We start from the raw sequence: 19,948 nt of genomic DNA, 5'->3' as shown, positions 1-19,948 counted from the left end.
TTTTAGAAACGAACTTCAACTTCCAGCAAAAATATTTCCAACCTGCCTTTATAATTGTACATACCTTTATCGGACACACGAGGGCAGCATTTCACCAAAACTAAAAGGCATTCAGGGGATTTTCAAGAAGAAACCATCAGTTTGTCTGAAAGCACCAAATTTGGTGTTTATGTTGATGAAACAGTCCACGAGTTGAGGTTTTCTGTCCTCTTTAAGGAGAATAAATTCTATGATCATTAAGATTCTATAAGTGTAGAATTTAGGTTACAAAGGTGACAAAGATCAACTTCAGTACACACATGGGTCAAAGGTTAAAGTTGCTCCAAATTTGTTAAAAAATAATGCAAATTATCAGTTAAATAATGTGGTATATGCTTCAATCTGATTGGAGTATTTTTAAATGATGAACCCTTGGTTGACCTCTACTTTTGCTCCAGCTGCCACCCTGGGACGGCTCCATGTGTTACTGAACCACAAGGCAAAATGTCACATTGGATATAAATGAAATTGATGATTTTGTCTGCTGTCGTCTCCAAACAACAAAGTCACTCAGTTATTACAAATTTGCTGCTTTCTGTGTTTTGACAGACTGCAGATAAACTCAAGAAACCCTTTAAAAAGGGGAGGTGATGGTCTAGTGGTGAAGCTGTTGGGCTTGAGACCAGAAGTTCCATGGTTCAAATCCCAGCCTGACTTAAAAATCACTAAGGGCCCTTGGGCTAGGTCCTTAATCCCCTAGTTGCTCCCGGTGTGTAGTGAGCACTTTGTGTGGGAGCACCCTGTCATTGGGGTGAATGTGAGGCATTACTGTAAAGCCCTTTGAGCGTCCGATGCAGATGGAAAAGCGCTATATAAATGCAGTCCATTAAAAAGGACAGAATCTGCTTTTTTCCCCACCTGTGGAAGCTGTAACATTATTTTAACTTACCAATTTTCAGCTGTAGAGCAAAATGTCAGACTATGTTCACTGGTGTTTGCCCGTCTTGTTTTTGTTGATATCACATGCCAACATGAAGACAAACTTGATGATATCTTGTTGGCCGTAATATCGACTGAATTCCTTTATTAATGTGACAATATAAAATTTAACACCTTAGTGCAGAATGGATCATTGAGGTCCACATATGTGATCAAGAGGAAAACACAGTGAAAGCAGCAGCCGCTCTCCACTGGGAGGAGATGTAGTGCACGTCCATTAGTTATGAACGCAGACTGTTAAAAACAGTCTCTGCTGAAAGTTCAGCTTTCTGCACGCTCATGTGTCATCAATGCAGTAACTGAAAAATCTAAGAAATACATCAGTGTGATCAGGCAGCCTGTAAAAACAGCAGCAGCTATAACACGGTTAAAACTGTCTTGCACGCATCCAGATTTAAAATCTGACAGACTCTGAATAAAACAAAATAGTAACAAAAGCAGTTAGAGATTTCTAACCTCCGCCAATCTGGATCACCTCCAAAATTCAGTGGAGTCTTCCACGCTGTAATATCTATCTGTGATGCAAATCTGGTGAGAATCTGTGAAGTAGTTTTGACGTAATCCTTCAAAGCGTATATCAAGAGAAATCTTGATCCAGAATCCGGATTTGGATCATCTCCAAAATGTAATGGAGTCTTCCATGGCTTAATGTGTATCTATGGAAGCCCATTTCCGCCACCAAAAAAAAAAAAAAAAAAAAATCCCAGATTACTAAATCATAATTATGAGATAAAAAAGTCATAATTGCGAGATAAAAAATGTTGTGAAAGTGTCGTGACACGGACCCACAACAGGGGGCGTTAATGAACGGACAATGGATAAGCCAAAAAGTAACAATTTAATGTTGTGAATCCCACAACGATGTACAGACAACAACAATACAGTGACTGTCAATCATACACCAGGTGACGTGTGGGCAGGCTCGACGATAGAAGACGCCTGGCGAGAGAAAAGCCGGATCCACACAGCTTCCACCGCCAACGGAGCTGAAGAACACCGGAGCCGCCAAGCCCTGCGCCCCAGGTGGCCGCTGTCTTCAGCAGTCAGACCCGGTACTGCTGGCAGAGAACAGAGACAGTCCTGATGAGTGTGAGTTCGCACACTCAGTAATCCCACAGTCAGTGTTTAGTTAGGAGGGAGCACCTCCACCTCCAATCACACTCGTGCAGCTCCTGTCTAACCACTTATCTGGTTGGGGTGTGAAGCGAATCTGTCGCTGATCACACCAAACGCCAATCCCACAGATAAGGACACACCAGGAAAACGGCTGCAAAGAAGTTCAGACTATTAGTCAGTGTTAAGTCAGCAGAGAAGTTACCTGAATGGTAGCTGATTTCTCGGCGAGGAGGTGGAGTTGCAGTCCGGCCTTTATGGTGGTGGTGATGAGTAGTGGATGAGTGACAGCTGTCACTCCTGGTCGCTCCGGCGCCCTCTCGTGCTTGAAGCCCGCACTTCAAGCAGGGCGCCATCTTGGTGGTGGGCCAGCAGTACCTCCTCTTCAGCGGCCCACACAACAAAAAAGTCGTAATTATGAGATAAAAAGTCATAATTGAGAGATAAAAAAGTCGTAATTATGAGATAAAAAGTCATAATTATGAGATTAAAAAAACTCATGATTTTCGATTCAATTCCTCAGAATTCAATTGGTGAAACACTGTTTGTTGTAAATAGTTTTAAATAATCTCTGCAGTAATGTCTACATTATTCATTCAATGTGGTGTTTTGTAAGTATGTTTTCACTTTCACAGCTGTGTCACCATCCTCTTCTTCCAGATCCGTGTCACGGTTAAAGGCTTTTTTTCTTGGTTGTTAAATAGAAACGTAAGATGGGTAACTTTGTCTTATCATATAGCTCCGCAACTGTGATACTGTCCTCTAATGGCTGCTGCTGGAAGTCAGTTAAGTCAATGTTGAAATCTGCAAGGGCCCCTCAGTACTTTTTCCACCAGGAAAAAACAATTGCACAGCCTTTTCAATCAAGTTCTTTTTTTTTTTTTACTGTCCTTTGGGACACTCTCCTTTCTGGTCCCCCCACCTTTTTTGGTGCGTACCTGTACAAATACCTCTTCTCTAAAATGCATCCATCCTATCTCAACTTTTCTTTGGTTTTTCTTGGCATTTTGGTAGGTGGTTCGAGGTTCTATTTGAGTTGAAGGATTCCCTTGGTTTCTTGAGAGTTTTCCTCTAAGCTGCTCAAAGACCTTTAGCTTGCGACTACTTGGTTCTTTTTCCTGCCGACTTGAGTATCCAAAAACAGCCAGTCAATATGATGGTAGATACTCCTTTAGCTGTTCATCTGTCATTAGATTTATGACACTGGAATCAATCTGAAATTCAAAAACATTTCATTAGTTCCTAAAGAAAGGGCATGGAATTATATATATATAAAACCTATATGCTATATATAGCATCACATTTTATTTACATAACTGGCACTTTTATTGATACTGACTACCTTTTCCTGTTGCATTCACTGTATGTCTTCAGACACGTGCCTGGATATTAAGTAGTCGCTGAGCTCTTCCATGTTTTAACAGTGCCAGGAATTTTCAACCCTGCTGAACAAAGTTTAAGCTTTAATATAACCTTTTGCAAAGAAAAGCTAAACAGTTATTCTTATAATTTTGTTTTTCTCCATTATCATTAATTTGATACCTCTTATTGATTTTTGTAGGAAAGGGTGCTTATGTTTTTAAGATTTAAAATAATTCAGTTGGTCTTCCAGTTTTCAGAACCTGTTTTTCCTGATAATTCAGTTCATATTCAAACGGTCTCTCCTTCCATGGCCCTTACTGCTTACAGTAGCATAATAACTACGTTTATAACAAATGTAATAGCCATGTAGATGGAGCCTTTGGCACGGTTGCTGGTGTTACTGGCTCAGCCTGTTCCTTTGTTTTAAGAAGACAGGATTTTGGGATATCTTGTGTGTGGCATTGTGGGAGGTCTGTGTGGTTTTGTTTTGTTTTACTTCGGTTTGGAGCTGCAGCTGCTTGCAGTGCTCCCACCCAACAATTGGTGGCGGTAGTGCATCGAGTTGGTTGTAAACCGCCAATGAAACGAGAAGAAGAGCAAGCCTGCGGCTCTGTTCTGTTGTGGGAAAATAAAAGTTTGTGTTCAACAGTTACTGCGCCTCTTCTGTCTGTGTACCACGGTTAGGAGGACTTTTTTTAAATCTCATAATTACGACTTTTTTTATCTCGCAATTTTGACTTTTTATCTCGCAATTTTGACTTTTTATCTCGCAATTTTGACTTAGAAATCTGGAATTTTTTTTTTTGGTGGCGAAAATGGGCTTCCATATGTATCTGTTGAAACTTTCAACAAAATTTGTGCAGTAGTTTTGATGTAATCTTGCTAACAGTAATCCTTCAAAACCTATATAAAGTGAAACTTGATCCAGAATCCAGATCTGGATGACGTCACCCTGCTTACAGACTGACAAATAAATAAATAAATGCCAGTGATTTTATTACATCCTTGGCGGACGTAATCACAAAGCCAACCAGCTCCACTGAGGAAAAAAAAAATTACAACAGGAAGAAAACTGAACAGGGCACTCACCCCCTTGTAAAATAGTTTCCTGCAGGCTGAAATATGTGATGTCCAACACTCCACGCCATCAGAGAGGTCCTGGCTGGTACCATCACACACGGATGGTGCATAACATCTTCCTGTGGACAGATTTTCACATGTGCGTTCACACTGACAGTAATAATGGGGTTAAAATAGCGTCCTGCTTCACAGACAGCAGACTGCTCACATATCAGGATCTGAAATCTGACAGACTCCAATCAAACGTTAACAGTTCTGGGGTGAAGTTTGTCATCTCCTCTGTATGGAGCAGTGAACCAGGCAGCAAGCACAACACTTGTGCACAAGTACGATTTAAGCATGAATTATGCCGAAGTTAGTGCAGCTGAATAAATAATAATAATTCAATGTTTTATTATTTTGATAGTTTATAATAATCACATTAATAATTTACAACAAAAAATGTTTCATCAATCGAATTTGTAGTCATTGAAACTAAAATCATGAGTGTTTCCTGCACTAAAGTGAACATAATGCTGAACTAGAACATCAACAGTTTTAGACAGAATAATGCAGACATTTGTGCATTTTAAAAGTATACGAAATAAGTACTCTGTTGGGAAAGTGTAGTTACACGGACCCACTACAGGGGGCGTAAATGAACGGACAATGGAAGGAGTCAAATTATAACACTTTACTGTTGTGAATGACACAACCAAACACAGCAGATTACAGAATGTGCAAAAGTCAATCAATAAAGGTGTCGTGTGGGCAGGCTCGACGATAGGAGACGCCCGTCTGGAAACGAACCGGAACCACACGATTTCCACTGCCACCGAACCCAAGGAATACTGGAGCCGCCAAGTCCCGAAGTCCCCAGGTTGCCACCTTCACAGCGTGTTGGATCTGGTACTGCTGGCAGAAAGCAAAGACAGTCAAGGGTGGGTGTGTGAACACCCAGTAACAATTCTGGTGGGAATTCCACCTCCACCTCTCACTCAATACGTTGCAGCGATCCCTCAGAGGAAAAAGAGTGCCATCTTGCACAGCCTCCACAAAAAGTACAGGTACTCCTGCAAACACTCACAATAAACTGATTTACAAAATACCACAAAAAGGCTGAGGATATTACCTCTGGTAGAAAATGATATCTCAGCAGTGTGGTGGAGGTGTCTTCCTGCTTTTATTCCAGATGTGGATTGGAAGATTAGTGACAGCTGTCACAGATGATGGGTGACAGCTGTCACCACGGCTTGTTCCTGAGGCGGCGCCCTCTCGTGCCTGAAGCCCGCACTTCAGGCAGGGCGCCCTCTGGTGTTGGGCCAGCAGTACCTCCTCTTCTGGCGGCCCACACAACACTCTCATTCACTACAAATACAACTGCATGAATTTACAGGATTTGTTTTTTCTGATTGCTTACATAGTAGTTCTACTCTCTCTCTGTGTTGTTGTGATTGATTCCTCCCACTCGCAATGCAAACTCACAATCATTGGCATGAGAGGCAGACACTCTGACCAGTCGGCTAAAACCCAGCGCCTTCTGCTGGCCTCCATCACACTTAAGCACAATTTTGTAACTACTGATTATTTTTGATAAACTCTACACACAAATCAAAAAAACCTTCCACCAAATCAGTAAAACATTGTGTATCTCTTGCAAAAGCACACAAATCTTACTAAACTCTTCAAACATGTTATTTTGTTCCATTTAACACAAATCATAATATTACTAAGCACACGATGCACCAACTACACACTGATGGTCGAACGAATGGTTAGTTTGAGGTCATACATGTAGTTCTGTAAACACAAATACACACAATGATTCAAATGTCAAATATGGATGTTAATTTCCACACATCAAAACCAACTTTTTCCCCCAAAAAATAAAGTGAAAAGTCAAGAAAACAACCTTAGAAGTTGTTAGCATCTTGTCTTCTCTCTGAGTCCAGCCCCAAGATTTCACCAACACCGCGTGTAATGTCTTCTGGTGCGAGACACTGGGCAAAATATCTCCTGGAGTCCCGTATCCAGACCTGGTGTGACCCCTGGTCAGTGTCCCCACATGCTTCCTCCGTTGCCTGTAAAAGGGTCATGCATTGATGGGGCTGACGGTCACACACCTTCCAGCACCAGACAGATCAGATTCAAGGATGGAGAATACAGGAGGAGGCTGAGTGCGGTGAAGAGTGGGTGGTCTGTAAACCAGCTGCAGACCAAAGCAGCCCCACTGAAACTAAGCTTGTCTCAAATGATGAGGGAGCTGGTCTGCTCTGGTCTCTGGTAGTTAGTGTGTGTGTGATGCAGGGTGTCCAGGAGTGTTAGAATGTGTGCTGCTGTGTTGTTCGGGTCCAGGGTTGAATGATGGCAAACGTCATAATTTTGTCTTCTCACTGCACACATAGTTATATTACCCCCATGTTGTCCTGCTGGGACATTGATGATGTCAGTGTGTCCAATAATGTTCCTGCCACGTCTCCTTGTTTTTGTAAGGTTGAAACCTGCTTCATCCACAAAAATCAGTTCATGACCCGTGACGTCTGCCTCCAGCTCCATCACTCTCTGGAAGAGACAAAACAATGTAGCACAGCAGGCAGATAGATTTTTTTTATTGAATATTCACAAATATACAAAACACCACATTGAATGAATAATGTAGACATTACTGCAGAGATTATTTAAAACTGTTTACAACAAAAAAAGTGTTTCACCAATTGAATTCTGAGGAATTGAATCGAAAATCATGAGTTTACTGCCCTCAAGTGGACATAATGCTGATCTACGTCATGAATTTCAGTCAGAATAATGCAGACATAAAAACAGATTTTAAAATATGTAATATACATAAATATATGACTATTACCATCCACAACAAATACAACTGCTAAATTTAAAGGAAATCATGATGATTCACTGCCCTCAGGTGGACACAATAGTGAACTACAACATCATTTTCTCCTATAGATGTATAATTTCCTTGAATATTCACAAATATACAAAACACTACATTAAGGATTTTGGCATAAATGATGATGATGATGTTGATGATAACTCAATGGTAATAGTACTATTGTTATAAATTAAAACAGTAATTGTACAGGTGGAGGACACTGACATTTTTCCCCTCATATCTTCTGACTGGTTTATCTCGGTTCTGCATTTGGTTCTGGTCAGTGTCACCACTAGTACCATGGTGTGGTACCTGGACCCAACACATACATCAATATGTGCCTTTGCCAGAAGGTTTGCTGTGTCTCCCAGCAGTCTGTAGAGCACGGAGGAGATTCCAGGAGACAGACAGTTACTGTAGGACAGCTGGACAGGGCCACAGAATGTCCTCAGCAGGACCAGTATCTGCTCCTTTGTGCAGGAGGAACAGGATGAGCACTGTCAGAGTCCTACAAAATGACCTCCAGCAGGCCACTGGTGTGACTGTCTCTGACCAAACCATCAGAAACAGACTTCATGAGGGGACCTGAGGGCCTGACGTCCTGTAGTGGGCGCTGTGCTCACTGACCGGCACCGTGGCGCTCGACTGACATTTACCATCGAACACCAGAATTGGTTGGTCCACCACTGTGTTTTTCTCATATGAGAGCAGGTTCAACCTGAGCACATGTGACAGACGTGAAAGAGTCTGGAGAAGCCGTGGAGAACGTTATGCTGCCTGTAACATCACTCAGCACGACCGGTTTGGTGGGTCAGTATGGTCTGTGGAGGCATCTCCCTGGAAGGACACACAGACATCTACAGACTAAATAACAGCACCCTGACTGATATCAGGTATCAGGATGAAGTCCTTGGACTCACTGTCAGAGAACTGATTTCCTCCTTCAGAGCTGTGAAACACAAATCTGAATTTGATGACTTCATGCCTCCTTCAGAGTTCGGTGTATATCAGATATAACTTCTCTTCTCCCTTCTTGGATAACATGGATTGTGTGGACTCTCACCCTCCCCTGTAGTTGTATCCGTGTCACTAATCTCTGCTTTAGGCTCCTGTCTGATTGGTTTGATGATGTCAGTTTTTGGTTGGTGGCTTTCAGTCGTCTCCTTGTGCAGAATCTTTTCTCTCATGTCCAGATCTGTCCGAGTCTGACACTCATTGACACATTTGATGAACTTCATCAACCTGCTTTTGAGTTCTTTTTGAGCTCTTCCTGTGTCTGGACAAAAGACAAGATGTGAAGACCTGTTTTTGTCATAACTCACGCACACACACCAAAAAAAAAACCTTTTTCACATTGTGAGTCCAGTTTTTTCTTGTTTGTGGACACAACACACCGACCCAAATGTTCTCATCCTTGAAAGGTCAGACTTCTTCTCTGTCCCATTTTGATGGGGACAATAAGGAGCTGAGGTCTCCTGCTGAATGGTGTTTTGACAAAGCAGTGACTGAAACTCTGGAGATGTAAACTCTCTGCTGTTATCTGATCTGATAAACTTGATTTTTCCATCAGATGCTCCATCAGCAATGAACTTCTCTGTAGCTTTAACTGTGTCACTCTTAGCTTTCAAAAAATACACTAAAGTATCTCCCGAATAGTGATCAGTGAATGTTAATGTGGACCTGCTGGCTCTGTAGGTCCTGACAAATGTGTGTGTCCAAGTGAGACATTTTCTCTTTTATCTGGTTCTGTGTTCCTGCTCTGGACTCACACTTCATATTTAAGATCAGCCTCATCAGTTTGACCTTTAATTTCATCCCCTCTGTGACACTTTCCAACTTTAACACATCCTCATTGTTACTGTGATCTAATATTTGGTGCCATGTTTGAAGATGGTAACATCCATGACATTGATCAACATCACTGGACAGTAATACTGTGTCTTAATATAACGGAGGAACAAACTCACACACAGCTTTCAGTTTGTTTGACTGGCAGGAAAACTGCTCACAGGAGCAAAGTCACAGTCATTTATTGATTATCTGCTGCACTCTGACAATGACAGCAGTGTGAAGAGCACATTGAAGAACACAAAAGTTCAACATCTTTGAACTGCAGGAATTATGGAGAGAATATAGTTTTTCCCCTTTTACTCGTCTCTGCTCTCCAGGTCCAGTAGGTGGCGGTAATGCAACATAAGTTCATATAATGCAATGAAGAACAACTTTCCTATCGGCGCCGAAAGCTAAAGCTAGTTAGCTGGAGACGCTGGAAACTCTTCTCTGAACATATCAGACTTCACTCTGTGATCCTCGAATATGTTTTTTGAAGAGCTCCAGAAGCACAGTCGACAGTAAACTGCAAGAATAAGAAAAGCTGAAGTTAGTGTGAAAAGGTGGAAGAGCTGAGAAGGTTGTTGAAACAGCGGCTAACTGCTGCTAATGCTGAGTCTGAACACATCTGGTGGACTTTTGTCTTTTGGACGGTTGTCCAACAAACACGTTCATTTGTGAAGAAAACGCCGTAATGTTGACTCAGTTAAAACGCTTTAACTTGTAGCTCCGCATGCGCAGGCTGTGAACTGTGTCGAAACTCTGAACCACGTGTCGAGTCCTGCAGTGACTGAAGCCCTGATTCGAAGCTCGTGTTGTTTTCCAGAAATCAGGTGACCGACACGCATCAGGCGCACAGACTGTTAATTGGTCAGGCGTCGGATCACTCAGGTAGCCCAACAACCGGTGTTGTGCCGAATTCAACTCCCCTGCCGTTAAAAGCACCCCCTTCGCGGGAACGCGCATTTGAACCTCGTCGACTTTATGCTGCGTTCACACCGGACGCCACACGAGGGACAGCGGTGAGAGGTTGCCATGTAATCCCTATGGAAGGACGCGTTGTAGCGCCACAAAAGTCCAACAAGCCACACAATGTGACGCAAAGAAGTCACTCCCACACACACCACTGACTTCATGAACGGAACTCGGTTAATAAACGACAATTGTGTTTAAAAAAAAAATATATATATATATATATGTGCTATACACACACACACTCCCCCTCGAACTGCCACCTTATCGTGGAGGGGGAGTTTGCGTTCCCGGATGATCCTAGGAGCTACGTTGTTGGGGGCTTCATACCCCTGGTAGGGTCTCCCATGGCAAACAGGTCCTAGGTGACGGGTCAGACTAAGGGCAGTTCAAAAGTGCCCATGACCGACACGAAATCAAGGACTGAGACGTCGCCCGGTATAGCAGAGCCGGGGCCCCACCCTGGAGCCAGGCCTGGGGTTCGGGCTCACACGCGAGAGCCTGGTGGTCGGGCCTCAGCCCGAAAGAGTGATGTGGGCCCGCCCTTTTGTGGGTTCACCACCTGCAGAGGGGGCCATGGGGGTCGGGTGGAGAGAACACTGGGTGGCAGTCGAGGGCGGGTGGCCCGGTGGCCCGGTCCGCTCTCACAGCCTCTGGCTGTTGAAATGTGGAATGTCAACTCGCTGGGGGAGAAGGAGCCTGAGCTTGTGCGGGAGGTTGAGAGGTACCGACTAGAGATAGTCGGGCTCACCTCCACGCACAGCTTGTGCCCTGGTACCCAACTCCTGGAGAGGGGCTGGATGCTCCACTTTTCTGGTGTTGCTCACGGGGAGAGGCGGCGAGTTGGGGTAGCATTACTTATTGCTCCCCAGCTCAGTCGCCATGTGTTGGAGTTCACCCCAGTGAGCGAGAGGGTTGTGTCCCTATGCCTTTGGGTTGGGGACAGGTCTCTTGCTGTTGTCTCAGCCTACGGGCCAAGCAGCAGTGCAGAGTACCCAACCTTCCTGGAGTCTCTGGGAGGGGTACTAGATAGTGCACCGACCGGGGACTCCATTGTTCTCCTGCGGGACTTCAATGCCCACGTGGGTGGCAACAGTGAGACCTGGAGGGGCATGATCGGGAAGCACGGCCCCCCTGATCTGAACCCAAGTGGTGTTCAGTTGTTGGACTTCTGTGCTAGCCACAGTTTGTCCATCATGAACACCATGTTCGAGCACAGGGATGTCCATAAGTGCACGTGGCACCAGGACACCCTGAGCCGGAGGTCGATGATCGACTTTCTAGTGTACAGGAAGTTGACAAAAAATAACACAATAGAAGTCCAACAACCACCTGAGAGAGAAGTTGAAAAATTCTGGAGACCACTCTTTGAAGACCCAAAACACCAGGAGGCAGAGGGATTGAAAAAATAAAACAGAAAAACAAAGACAAACAGCAAATACTAGCAATTATAATCACTGAAGAGGAAATCAGAAAGAAAATGAGTGAATACAGTAACTTCAAGGCACGTGGCATTGACAAAATCCCAAATTTTGGCTGAAAAGACTGACAGCATTGCACCACCACTATGCCGTGGCTTTCACAAAAATATTGAATGGAGAAGAGCACACCAGTCTGGCTAACGACTGGGAACACAAGCCTACTACCAAAGACCAAGGAAACACAGCTTCCCAACAAGTACAGACCCATCTGCTGCCTAACAACAACGTACAAATGGCTGACAGGAATCATAGCTCATAGGAATCATGCCATTTACGAACATCTGGACACTGGTGGCTACCTGGAAAATGAACAGAAAGGTTCCAGAAGAAGATAAGGAGCTAAAGACCATGACATGAAATATTTAAATATATATTTATAAATATAACAAATGTAAAAGGCCAAATGTATGTGTACTTATAGTTACTGTATCCCAATTTCAACATTATTTGGGGGAGGTGATGGTCTAGTGGTTAAGTGTTGGGCTTGAGACCAGAGGATCCTCGGTTCAAATCCCAGCCTGACTGGAAAATCACTAAGGACCCTTGGGCAAGGTCCTTAATCCCCTATTTGCTCCCGGGGTGTCGTGAGTACCTTGTATGGCAGCACCCTCACGTCAGGGTGAATGTGAGGCATTCATGTGTAAAGTGCTTTGAGCGTCTGTTGCAGATGGAAAAGCGCTATATAAATGCAGTCCATTTACCATTTGCCCAATTACTGATAAACAAAGCTATCCTGGAGGACTGAAAATTCTGCAAAAAAAAAAACAAAACAAAAAAAAAACTGCAAATTGGACTTAACACCAAAGAACAAGATCACAGCCATAAACCAGTTTGCAATAACTGTGGTGACCTATGGGTTTGGCATAGTAGACTGGCCACGTGAGCTTAATAAATTGGACACGAAAACCAGTAAGATGCTCACCCGCCACAAAGTCAGGAACAGAACTGAGTGCATGGACTGAATATATCTACCTCACAGAGAAGGTGGTCTGGGTCTCACTGAAATGAACCAGGCCTACAGAGCATCAATAATGATAGTTATTGTCAAAGTCAAAAGTTGGTAATAAGTGAAAAGTTGATAAACCTTGGGTGACAAAGGGACTCCAGAATGCATGTAAAAAGGAAAACTTTTTGTTGTGTTCTTCAGCTCCGTTGGCAGTGGAAGCTGTGTGGATCTGGCTCTTCTCTCGCCAGGCGTCTTCTATCGTCGAGCCTGCCCACACGTCACCTGGTGTATGATTGACAGTCACTATATTGTTATTGTCTGTACGTCGTTGTGCGATTCACAACATTGTTACTTTTGGCTTATCCATTGTCCGTTCATTTACGCCCCCTGTTGTGGGTCCGTGTCACGACACTTTCACAACACTTTTTGTATAAGCAGTTTATAAAACTCAGAACAAATGAAGTTGGAAGAATATCTTCACCTTGGTAAAAACCCAGATGAACAAATGAAGAAGTGGAACACCACCATCACGCTCAATCACACAGAGGGACAAATAATAATACCAGACATACGAGTTCAGAGAGGGATATTTCAGGGAGACAGACTCTCACCACTTTTATCCTGCTTAATCATAAACCCGCTAGTACTTGGTGGGTTTTGATTATCATGTTTTTGTTTCCTTCATCGAAGCCCTGTTTATAATTCCTCCTCACAAAATATAAAAATTTTTTTATTGTTTCGGAAAATGTAGATTTTTTGTCTTCAGTTGCTGATTTCAGTTCTGTTGGTTGTGGAACTATGAAATTATAAATTTGTGGAAAATATGGACTTCTTTGTGGATAAAATATTGTAAAATATTTCTTTGTATAATTAAATTCATGCTTATTTGATTTGTTTTTTGATTCAGATTGATTTGTTTGATTCATTGATACACTGTTCATAATTTTTTGTCACAAAAGTCTGAATTTTTGTTATTAAATAGTGTTTGTTTTGAAAACAATAAAATTGAACAAAATGCTTCTTTTCCGCTAGTTTTTGATCAATTTTAATTTTGATGGTTTTGTTTGATTTATCAAAGCTCTGTTCCAAACTGCACAATTTCAAATTTGGGCAAAATGCCAACTTTTTGTCATGAAAGCTATGAAATACATGACAGAAGAGACAGACATGAACTGAGGACAACAGGGTGTCCAGATTTACAACGCTGCTGTTCAGCTGCTCTGATCCAGGTTTCTGACAGCTTCAGTCAGCTGGATGTTGTCTGCTCCTCCTGCTCTGCATGGACAGACACGCCCACCATAATGTGTCAGCTGTGTTCTGTGGTCATTCTGTAAAACACTCCTGCATTACGTTGATGGGGCTGTATGACATCATATTAAAATGTTATCAATCAAGCATCTGTGGGGGCTGCTCACCTTTGACCTTTGCATCGTATTAGGAAAAATCCAAAAAGAAATTCATGGTATTCTGGTTTGGCAGTGGTCAGTTTTAATAGCAGAAAAGCAGCTGATCCTCTTTTTAATGATAAACTGTCCAGACACAAACTCTGAATGTGTCTCTGGATGAGTCTCAGACAGTTGGATCGTGTCCTTCACATGGACTGAGAGCCACCTGGCATCATGGGTGTGGTCAAGAGCAAACATCCAAGACAGAAGTAGAGTCAGCACTTGTATATCCAACTCAAAGTCAGCCTGACTCTATGAGCTCACAAAGAGCAGCATGTCAACCTCCTGGGTCAGTGTTTGGAGCCAGTAGTCAAAGTGGACACTTGCTTCAGGTGGTTGGTGACCCCATATTGACCTCTGGGGGTGTTGTACTTATCAGAAATGAGTTTCTCATGTCCAGAAACATGAAAATACAAATTTGGTTATATTTTTATCACATTTTAATACTAATTTCATGCACAGAAATGTCAAATTGAGAATGTCTCCACATCTTAAAGCTTCTGTCATCAAGAACAAACTCTGAAAGTTTCATGTTTTCATTCTGTGCACAATTGTCCCAATTAACAGCCCCATGAACACACATTTGGATTGAAGAGCGTCATGTAGTAAAATGAAGCTGTTAGAACTTTTATTGTGACGACTTAGTTGTAAAACACACAAACAGAAACTGAGACAAATGACACTTGATCCATGATACATTTAAAGCCCTCAGGTCAAAGTGTTTTTTTTATTTTTTATTCCACAGCTGATGTACTTTTGAGGAAGAATTCAGTCCAGCAAACTTTCTGTCTCCATCTCTGAGACATCTCTGTTTACCATTTGGTCCATAAATGTACTGGAACATAACTCCATTTATATCAAAAATCAAAACAGTTTCCCAACAGTAACAGTTGTTTCTATTAAGATGAAATAATTTAAGTTCTCAGTATGTTTGTTTCTTCAGAAAATGTAAAATCAAAGTCTAGTTTAACCAATCAGAACCTTCAATTCGTGGACCCACCTTTTCACACCAAAATCTGTTAATTTGACATAATCGAGGGGAGGCTGTGAAAACAGAACCTTTAAAATGGGTTAAAATCATTTCAGGAAACTTTTCTTTAATTACAACCCCTGGCAAAAATTATGGAATCACCGGCCTCGGAGGATGTTCATTCAGTTGTTTAATTTTGTAGAAAAAAAGCAGATCACAGACATGACACAAAACTAAAGTCATTTCAAATGGCAACTTTCTGGCTTTCAGAAACACTATAAGAAATCAAGAAAAAAAATTGTGGCAGTCAGTAATGGTTACTTTTTTAGACCAAGCAGAGGAAAAAAATATGGAATCACTCAATTCTGAGGAAAAAAATATGGAATCACCCTGTAAATTTTCATCCCCAAAACTAACACCTGCATCATATCAGATCTGCTCGTTAGTCTGCATCTAAAAAGGAGTGAACACACCTTGGAGAGCTGTTGCACCAAGTGGACTGACATGAATCATTGCTCCAACACGAGATATGTCAATTGAAACAAAGGAGAGGATTATCAAACTCTTAAAAGAGGGTAAATCATCACGCAATGCTGCAAAAGATGTTGGTTGTTCACAGTCAGCTGTGTCTAAACTCTGGACCAAATACAAACAACATGAGAAGGTTGTTAAAGGCAAACATACTGGTAGACCAAGGAAGACAACAAAGCGTCAAGACAGAAAACTTAAAGCAATATGTCTCAAAAATCGAAAAATGCACAACAAAACAAATGAGGAACGAATGGGAGGAAACTGGAGTCAACGTCTGTGACCGAACTGTAAGAAACCACCTAATGGAAATGGGATTTACATACAGAAAAGCTAAACGAAAGTCATCATTAACACCTAAACAGAAAAAAACAAGGTTACAATGGGCTAAGGAAAAGCAATCGTGGACTGTGGATGACTGGATGAAAGTCATATTCAGTGATGAATCTTGAATCTGCATTGGGCAAGGTGATGATGCTGGAACTTTTGTTTGGTGCCGTTCAAATGAGATTTATAAAGATGACTGCCTGAAGAGAACATGTACATTTCCACAGTCATTGATGATATGGGGCTGCATGTCAGGTAAAGGCACTGGGGAGATGGCTGTCATTACATCATCAATAAATGCACAAGTTTACATTGATATTTTGGACAATTGAAGTTTGGGGATGATGAAATCATTTTTCAAGATGATAATGCATCTTGCCATAGAGCAAAAACTGCGAAAACATTCCTTGCAAGAAGACACGTAGGGTCAATGTCATGGCACAGGGTCAATGTCAACGAGCAGATCTGATTTGATGCAGGTGTTAGTTTTGAGGATGAAAATTTACAGGGTGATTCCATAATTTTTTCCTCAGAATTGAGTACAACAAAAATGACCTAAAATCTGTAAAAAATGAAAAATATATTCAAAAAAACATGAAAATGATTGAAATGAGAAAACAGCAAAACACCCAAAAATGACAAAATCACTAAAATAATTTTAATGTTAAAAATCTAGAACTCAATCAAAATGAATGAAAATCAGAAAAAAGTAATTAAATCAAACATTTTTAAAAAAGGTGATGGGATCAAAATCAGAAGTTTGTTTAAAAAGTATTCAGTATCAATGTCCAAATGCAAAACTTCTCACCCTCATGAAAATGATGGAAAAATTATTAAATGCAATATTAGTTCATGAATTTTAATAAAATTCTGTGTCTGACTGTTAAAACACAAAACTAAATGCACCTGATTCAACACACACTGGACCAGAACAGAACCTGATATTTAATGTCCAACTTGTTACACTGATTCTAACTCCTGTTAAAATATGTAGCTTTTCAAGCTGGAAGTCAGAAATCCTGAGTTCCAGCTTTCCATTGATGATTGATGATGAAATCTCTGATCAAACCCAGTCAGAATCCGTAAAATAAAGGTTTTTTTTGATGAGTCACTTGATTCACATAAAAAAAAGTGTACGTCCTTTCTCTTCAGGGGGTCGACACAGCATCGTGTGTGTTTAACAAAAACACACAAACTGCTTCACTTTAATTTAAGGGGAGGTTATGGTCTAGTGGTTAAACCCTTGGGCTTAAGACCAAAAGATGTTGGCTACCTGGAAAATGAAAAGAGAGGTTGTTCCAGAAGAAGATTAGGAGCTAAAGACCATGACATGAAATATTTAAATATATATTTATAAATATAACAAATGTAAAAGGCCAAAGGTATGTGTACTTATAGTCAATGTATCCCAATTTCAACATTATTTGGGGGAGGTGATGGTCTGGTGGTTAAGTGTTGGGCTTGAGACCAGAGGATCCTCGGTTCAAATCCCAGCCTGACTGGAAAATCACTGGGCAAGGTCCTTTATCCCCTCGTTGCTCCCGGTGTGTAGTGAGTGCCTTGTATGGCAGCACCCTCACATCGGGGTGAATGTGAGGCATTATTGTAAAGCTTTGAGCATCTGATGCAGATGGGAAAGCGCTATATAAATGCAGTTCATTTACCATTAAAATACACAGCAAGTCTATTTAAGATCATCTGTGTTACTATTTGAGAGCACAGAGTCGATAAGAACAGACGGTGAACTCTGCAGGCCTCTGGTACAGGGGCGGAGCCACAAGACTCAGGGATGGGGAAGGGACCCCCCCAAACCACTTAAAGGCCCACTTTTGCAGCAATTTTAAACACTTTTTTTTTGTACAAGATTCTATTTTGTAGATTCTATCAAGATTCTATTCTGTTTCTATTTTTATATTCTATTTTGTATAAGATTCAAATTCGTTGAAAAAACAAGATACAGTGGTCCCTCGTTTATCGCGGGAGTGACGTTCTAAAAATAACCCGCGATAGGTGAAATCCGCGAAGTAGTCAGTGTTATTTTTTAGTTATTATAGATGTTTTAAGGCTGTAAAACCCCTCACTACACTTTATACACTTTTCTCAAACAGGCATTAAAATTTTCTCACTTTTCTCTCTTGTGTAAACACTCTCAAAGTTCAAACCTTAGTAGAAAAATAAGTCCAGTATTATAGAATGAAACCAAAGATCAAAACCTGTTTTCAGGCCCAAACATTTGTTTGAGAAATAAAAATAGAATGTTTTCCTATAACTAATTATGATGGCTTTTAGAACTAACAAATTTAATTTTAACGATCAACCTGCGAGGTTGGACACATAAGAAATTATTAATAGTGACCAGTGATGCCGGTAACGCGTTACTTAGTAACGCGTTACTCTAATCTGACCACTTTTTTTTAGTAACGAGTAATCTAACGCGTTAATCTTTCCAAATCAGTAATCAGATTAAAGTTACTTCTCCATGTCACTGTGCGTTACTATTATTTTTCATTGTGGGTCAATAGCAGCATTAAACTTGGTCTGTGGGCAGGAGGTCGGGGTTCGACTGAACTGCCCACTTTCAGTGAGCTGTGAGCTTATCATCCGCGTTTTTTTGCAGCTGCTCGACTCGTCGTCACCTCTTAAAGCGCGGTGATCAGCACACCTGCACTGAGCTTTACAAAGACATTTTTTATACTTTTTTTCCTCCTTTATTTAGAGCTGAGCTGAGCCGCTCCGTATCTGGTCATTAAAAACAGCTGATCCTCTGCGACGCGTCAACAACTAACACTATTTTTCACTCAAATGCACCTAAACTCTCTTTCTGAGGACCACATGATGTGAAAACGCAATAAAACTTTCTTACCTGTAAATCTGGTCATGTTTTCTGCATAAATAAATGTTATCCATTCTTTGTGCTCAAACGCCAAAGCAGGGGTGAATCCAGATGGAATGGGGGCGTGGGGGAGGGATGTGCCCCCCTCACAACACCCCTAGATTAAAGGTCCAGTTTTGAAGCTGTTTTTTACTACAACTACTAATATTGCTTAAAATAATAATAATTTCGACAAGTAAAATGTTTAGAGAGAATTTAAATGTTAGAAAAATGTTAGAATAGTTACATTTATAAAAAATGTAGGTTCGAAATTGCAAGTTTTACTGTTACAGTGCTGTCAACAGTTAAATATGAGGTCAAGAGGTCTTTATTTTACTTTTTATAAAACAAGTATTTATTTTCATTGAAGTCAAGAAAGGGTGACTATAAAGTGAATTTTGGCAAAACAGGTATCATTGTCATGTTGAGGTGGCAGAGGGTTGTTGTCGGCAGCTGGGAAAAGTAACTAAAAAAGTAACTAGTAATCTAACTTAGTTACTTTTACAATTGAGTAATCAGTAAAGTAACTAAGTTACTTTTTCAAGGAGTAATCAGTAATTGGATTACTTTTTCAAAGTAACTGTGGCAACACTGATAGTGACTCACAAGTATTTCACAGTTCCTCTGATCGTGCTTCTTTGTCGTGGCGTCACTGTCGCGTCTTTTCCACTGAGTCACACCTCGCTGCAGGTGTCTTTTTCCGAGTGAAGAACACAGTTATGGGTAGTAGTTGGCGCTCTTTTTTCTTCTGGGCGAGAAGATTCTTATAAACAGACACACGCATAACAGAATGCGCGTGCTGTTTCTTCGCTCACTGCCTCCGGTGTTACCGTTGCGGGACGGATGCGGGACCCGCAAAGAAGCCAAGTTATTAAAAAGATACAAACTTCTCTCAGTGGCCACGGAGCTCTGCGGCTGCGGTTACCGAGACCATGCAGCGCTGCGGATTTTTCCGCAAGAATTCTATCCTTGCGGGCTGCTGGAGCGCTCTGCATCAAAACAGCGAGCGTAGTCTCTGGACCTGTTGCCAGATTTTGGTGGCAACTCCGCACAGCAGACAGTGGGGCGGTGTGAGTGGCCCGCTGCGGCGCTTACCGAGCCCGCAGACTCGGTAAGCGCATCAGAGGCAGTGAGAGCAATCGCGGGGATGCCGACCGGCCCGCCTGATGAGGACG

This window comes from Thalassophryne amazonica, chromosome 18 (assembly GCF_902500255.1).
Source record: "Thalassophryne amazonica chromosome 18, fThaAma1.1, whole genome shotgun sequence".
Lineage (NCBI taxonomy): Eukaryota > Metazoa > Chordata > Actinopteri > Batrachoidiformes > Batrachoididae > Thalassophryne > Thalassophryne amazonica.
Note: the sequence above shows the minus strand (reverse complement) of the source record.